Source organism: Brachyhypopomus gauderio, chromosome 1 (genome assembly GCF_052324685.1).
Source record: "Brachyhypopomus gauderio isolate BG-103 chromosome 1, BGAUD_0.2, whole genome shotgun sequence".
NCBI classification, from domain to species: domain Eukaryota; kingdom Metazoa; phylum Chordata; class Actinopteri; order Gymnotiformes; family Hypopomidae; genus Brachyhypopomus; species Brachyhypopomus gauderio.
The window spans coordinates 10,276,772-10,283,058 of NC_135211.1; positions in this window are offsets into that span (position 1 = coordinate 10,276,772).

Consider the following 6,287-nt stretch of genomic DNA (forward strand, 5'->3'; position numbering starts at 1 on the left):
GGATTTTCTTGGCTTTTTAGATATCAGCCAATGAAGCAATTTATCAGTGTTTCTGTCTGGATTCAGTGAGATACTCCAGAATTACAACATTTCTACTTTATCCCCTTCCCCGTCAGTGACTGTGGTAGTTTTCTTTGTGAGAAATGCAGATTAGACTCTTGTCTGATGGAAATTCAACATTGGGAGGGTGGAGAAGAACAGGATTAGAAAGCTAGGATTAGGTTTAATGTTGGGATTAGGGTTAGGCTTCGATACACTGATTAACTATTAACAGCTCTGGATGTTCTAAAGCAGCGGTCAACAACCACCGGGCCACAGACCGGTACCAGTCCATGGGTCATTTGGTACAGGGCCACACAGAAAAAATATATATTTTATCGAGTTTGAGTAATTACATTTACCAATTACATCCATCGGTATGGTGAGTTTTATTTTTATGCACTTTATATTTGTTTTTATGCCGTATCATTTCATTTTGTTGTATTTACTCCCCACACTTTAAAGGCCGGTCCATGAAAATGTCTGACATATAACTGTTTTGTGGTGCAGATAGGTTGGGGGCCGTTGCCCTAAAAGACATCATGGGACAGTCATGGTCTGGTGGTTAGGGAACAGAGGTGTCAATTCCAGGTTCAGAAAGTAAAAGTCCTCACCAGGATTTTGCTCAAGCTTGCTAGATTTTCTAATTAGTGCAATCCAGGTAAAATTAGTGGAATCAACACAATCCAGGAAGCCTGAGCAAAATCCTGGTGAGGACTTTTACTTTCTGAACCTGGAATTGACGCCACTGTTAGGGAACGGAGGGTTGTGGGTTTGATTCCCAGGCCAGTGGGCAAGTGCGTTCTCACTGCACATATGGGTAAATGCAGAGGACAAGTTTTGATTGGGGTGAAAATCACTATTGGCAAATATGGCACATTTACATTAAAAAAGTGTTTCTGGTCACCAGCACTGTGAGCTGTCACAGTAGAGTGAACGGGTGATACAGGTATAGGGCCAGAGGTGTCAATTCCAGGTTCAGAAAGTAAAAGTCCTCACCAGGATTTTGCTCAGGCTTCCTGGATTGTGTTGATTCCACTAATTTTATCTGGATTGCACTAATTAGAAAATCTAGCAAGCTTGAGCTAAATCCTGGTGAGGACTTTTACTTTCTGAACCTGGAATTGACACCTCTGTATAGGACATACAGGTGATACATGTATAGGATATATAAATGCTAAACATATAGGACATATATAGTCCTATATATACACTATATTGCCAATAGTATTCGCTCGCCTATTCAAATTATCGGAATCAGGTGTTCCAATCAATTCCTGCTTTTACAAACATTTGTGAAAGAATGGGTCGCTCTCAGGAGCTCAGTGAATTCCAGTGTGGAACTGTGATAGGATGCCACCTGTGAACTTTCATTGCTCCTAAATATTCCACAGTCAACCGTCAGCTGTATTAGAAGAAAATGTAGTTTGGGAACTACAGCCACACAGCCATGAAGTGGTAGGCCACGTAAACTGACAGAGCAGGGTCAGCAGATGCTGAAGCACATAGTGCGAAGAGGTCACCAAATTTCTGCAGAGTCAATCACTACAGGCATCCAAACTTCATGTGGCCTTCAGATTAGCTCAGGAACAGTGCGCAGAGATCTTCATAGAATGGATTTCCATTGTCTAACAACTGCATCCAAGCCATACATCACCAAGTACAATGCAAAGTGTTGGATGCAGTGGTGTAAAGCTGCTTACCAAATTCAGTGTTGATTATACATGTTGATAATTTTGTTTCTGATATCTAAAGCTCTACATGATTCTGGGTGGATCCACAAATTTTCGCCTAATTCTCCACTTCCCCTTCTCACTCAAGTGAACCGAACGGAGTGGGGGGGGGGGACTAGTTTGTGGATGAAATGCTTCTCCAAATTCTTTGTAAGTTCAAGTAAAACAAAATCCTGGATGTTTGTGAAATTCCACCTGGACATTTTTTTAAGTCTCAAAAAGAGGACATGTCCGGGTAAAAGAGGACAACTGGTGACCCTATCATAATGTTAGCACCTACAGAACATCCTTCCAGTGTTATTAGATTAAAACTTACTTTAGTCAAATCTTTGTAAATTAGTTCTCTTGTTTAGATCCACTATTCAGTTACATATAATCTTCAGATTTCATGGTGTATGGACAGTGAGAGCTGTGATGTCTTTCCACCGCACCCACGTGTTCACACAGGGTTGTTGAGAGTGGAGCAGAGGGTGCAGGTGTCTCAGGGAGCCCTCATGCCTGTGCTACCTTCTGTCTCTCTTTAGCTAAGCTGTTGTAGCTAGTTTTGCTGGAGACTCTGCTGCACTCTGTGCATACATATCTGTTTAAAGCATTTCAAACACTTTCTTTTCTCTGCCAAGTAATTTCACTCTACTAAAACATCCATGACAACCCCTGAGCCCATGTGTAGATGTTTCCTAGACAGATTCTAACTAGTTATTCGTAATGTAATCTGAGCTTCAGCCTAATTACACTCTTGATTAGACTGATTTTATTTCTTTATCTTTTTTCACTGTTATATATTTAACTTGCTGTTCCGACTCTATTCCAATGCAATCCAAGCAACTGTATCCATTTTGTGCTGTTGCCATCTTTATCTTTCATTATTTTCTCTTTCATCTTTCTTTCACTCTTAGTGGATTTTGTCTTTACCAGTTTCACCTTTGGCTTTTTAGTGAGTTCTAGGAATATTCTAGAAAAAGTAGATGAGTTCTAGAAAACTGAATTAGCATTTTTTCAGTGAAAAATCTGAATCATTAAAGCTACAATCAATACTAAAAATAATTTCAGTCTTCATCACCACTGCAAAGCAATCAGATTATTTTGTTGCAATCCTTTTTTGAGGATACAATTTGGCATCATATATCATGTAGGCCTACTACTGACTGGCTTTCTCAAAAACATTAAACGCTGCTGCAAATAGTTAATGGCTCACTCTTATTGTCACATCTAGCCCCCCACCCCTGTCAGTCATGTCTTCGTTGTCTTCCCATATGTTTTCCTGTCATAAGTTAGTCCTCCTTCCTGTCAATGTAATCACCTGTTTCTAGTTTGTTTGATCATTCGGTAGTAGTATATATTCCTCTTGTTTTCTGTGTAGGGTTAAGTTTTTTAAGTTAAGTCATTTCTGGCTGGTTGAGTTTCTCACATTTGTGCCTGTTCATGGTAACGGCTTCAGTTTGGTTTCCTTTGTTTTTCTTCTTTGGTCCTCTGTACTGTGTTCATATGTCATGTCTCAGTTTGTGATTGTTATCAGCTAGTTAAGATGCCGTGTGAGCAAGGTAACCCTAAACAGGGAAATTAGCCTGGTTCTTGTTAGACCATGTTCTCTATTGCACCTCCTAGCTCCTCAGCATTACACTTACCAGGTATACTGCCAAAACCAAGGGTTAGGTTTATACCCAAAAACTAGGGTTAGAGTTATTCCCAAAATCACTAAAACAGCTGTTAAACTGAAAAATAAAACATTGGATACATTATTATTTAACAACTACAGCCCTGTCTAATTGTCTCTAATTGCAAATTAATATAATTAAAAAAATATTTAAATATAAATGGACACCTTGACCATGCCATAGTACTGAAACTGCCCTCATGCATGATGTTGCTATATCTTAGTGCTGTATTTGACACTGCAGGTAAGTAAAGTTTATTAGTGTTTTATTTATTTTACTTACTTATTTTATTTATCACATTGTCACAAAGTAGCTTTACAAGTGCATGGGTCAAACTCTCTAATAAGCAAGCCAGGGATGACCGTGGCAAGGGGAAAACTCCCTATGCATGGATTAGGATTAGAAACCTTGGGATGACCAAGACTCAAAAGAGAATCCTAAGGTCTTTCAAGTGTTGGTTATGTTTCGTGTACGGACTCTCCCTCAGATTTGACCATGGCGTGTTTGTATGACCCTTCTTATGGAATGCCCTTTAATAAAACTCCCTCCTCTCAGTGTTTGTGTTCGCCTAATTGCTCCATGACACCTGCGGCGTTACAAGACCACATGAGTCATACTCCCCTGGCATTGCACTGGCTCCCAATAAAACATCTAATTGCTTTTAAAATTCTTCTGTTGACCTATGAAGCACTAAATGGTCTTGTCCCACAATATCTTAGTGAACTCATTGCACACCATAACCAATCACGCCTGCTGCGCTCTCAAAATAATTTTTGAGTTCCAAAAATTTGCAAGAATCCAGCTGGAGCCTTCTCCTTTAAAGCCTCTCAGCTGTGAATCTTCCAGCTCCAATCCGGATTTTGACACAGTTCCAATCTTTAAATCTAGACTTAAGACTTTCCTATTTAATCAAGCCCTCAGTTAATGTAGTAGATATGGTGTGGAGCTCAGAGGCCCCCAGTCATTGAGTCTTCTGGTAATCTGAGATGTTGATGCTGTCATCCAGCCATGTCATGTGTTCACTCTAGTTGTGACTTGGGTGGAAAGCAGTAGCTCCGTAACCCCTCCAGGTCCCTCTCTTTAGTTATGCTACTATAGATGAGCCTGTCAGAATCACATGCTAATCACTGGTATATCCATTTGTATGGTTGTTTAATTTGATGTTTACATATTTAACCTGTATTTTGTATCCTGGTTATAAGCTTCTACAGAGACATTTCCATAAAAGCACGTAGACAATTGTCTGGATTTCCAGCAGATATACCGATGCTGTGGATGGAGGTGCCAATGCCACCAGCAGATGCACCAATGTCAACTCCTACCTGAGGCCCAACAGCCACATTAGAGGGACTGCTGGGCCTAGAAAGAGAACTGTATATCTGGACTTGTACTAGCTGGGTCGCCCAATGGAGGATGGGTTCCCTTGGATCTGGACACATGTGTTGTAAAAAGCACCATATAAATAAATTGTGCTTGATTTGACTATACAGTAGTGTTCAAAATAATAACAGTCCAATATGACTAACCAGATTAATCCCTATTTTTGGTATAAATTATATTACCACTTGACAAACAATTTACCAGTTGGTGCAGTAGATTCTTAGAGAGCCAAAAGACTCACCATTCATGATATACATGCTATTGAGTCTGTGTATTTGAATAATTAATTGAAAGGGGTGTGTTCAAAATAAAAGCAGCATGGACTTCAATCAGTTAGGACAATCATTCTGTGATGAAACAGGTGTGAATCAGGTGGCCATTATTTAAGGGTGAAGCCAGCACATGCTGTACATGCATTTCTCCTTGAAAGCCTGAGAAATATAGGTCGTTCGAGACATTATCGAGACAATAATAGGTTGTTCAGCCAAAATGACCTCCAATGCTTTAAAATGCAGAGCAAAATCAGTGAGACATGGAAGAGAAAACAACACTACCATTCGAATGGATAGAAGAATAGCCAGAATGTTAAAGGCTCAGCCAATGATCAGTCTCAAGTTACCTGTGAGTACTGTGACAGATAGAAGACGCCTGTGTGAAGCTAATCTATTAGCAAGAAATCCCTGCAAAGTCCCACTGTAAAAAAAAAGACATGTACTGAAGTGGATACAATTTGCCAAAGAACACATAAACTGGCCCCAAGAGAAATAAAGAAACATATTATGGACTGATGAAAGTAAAATTGTTCTTTTTGGGGTTCAAGGGCCATAGACAGTTTGTCAACTCTGAATTCACACTCTGAAGACAATGAAGCACTTGGGTGCAAGCATCATGACATGGGCATATTTCTCTTACTATGGTGCTGGGCCTATTTACTGCATACCAGGGATCATGGACCAGTCTGCATATATGCATATATCAGAATACTTGAACAGGTCATGTTGCCTTACGCTGAAGAGGAAATATCCTTGAAATGACCCTAAACCAGGACTATTCAACTGGCGGCCCGCAGGCCAGAACCGGCCCTTTCGTTCGCGAATATACGTTTATGTTTATTTATCTTCATGTTTTGATTTGGAAAACAGTATGCAATGTTCCCAATGCATGGAAATAAAAACTATTATAAAGATTTTGTGCTTAACTGCTATTATTTTGAACTCAACTGTAGATTAAACCATAACCCACAATAACATGATTTGTCTCTATATTACTTAATTCATACCCATTGTAAATTATAAGTGCTATAGTGCAGTTGTTGGCAATAATTTAGCGTTCCTTGCTGCTACAGTAACAACCTGTCAAAGTATCAGTCATTAGTATCATAAAGTATCAGTCATAACTTGTATCTAGATTTTTGCATGAACTGTTGCATTAATATTTATGGCTGGCTTGAATTCTTAGTTTTATTTAGATGAAAACCAAT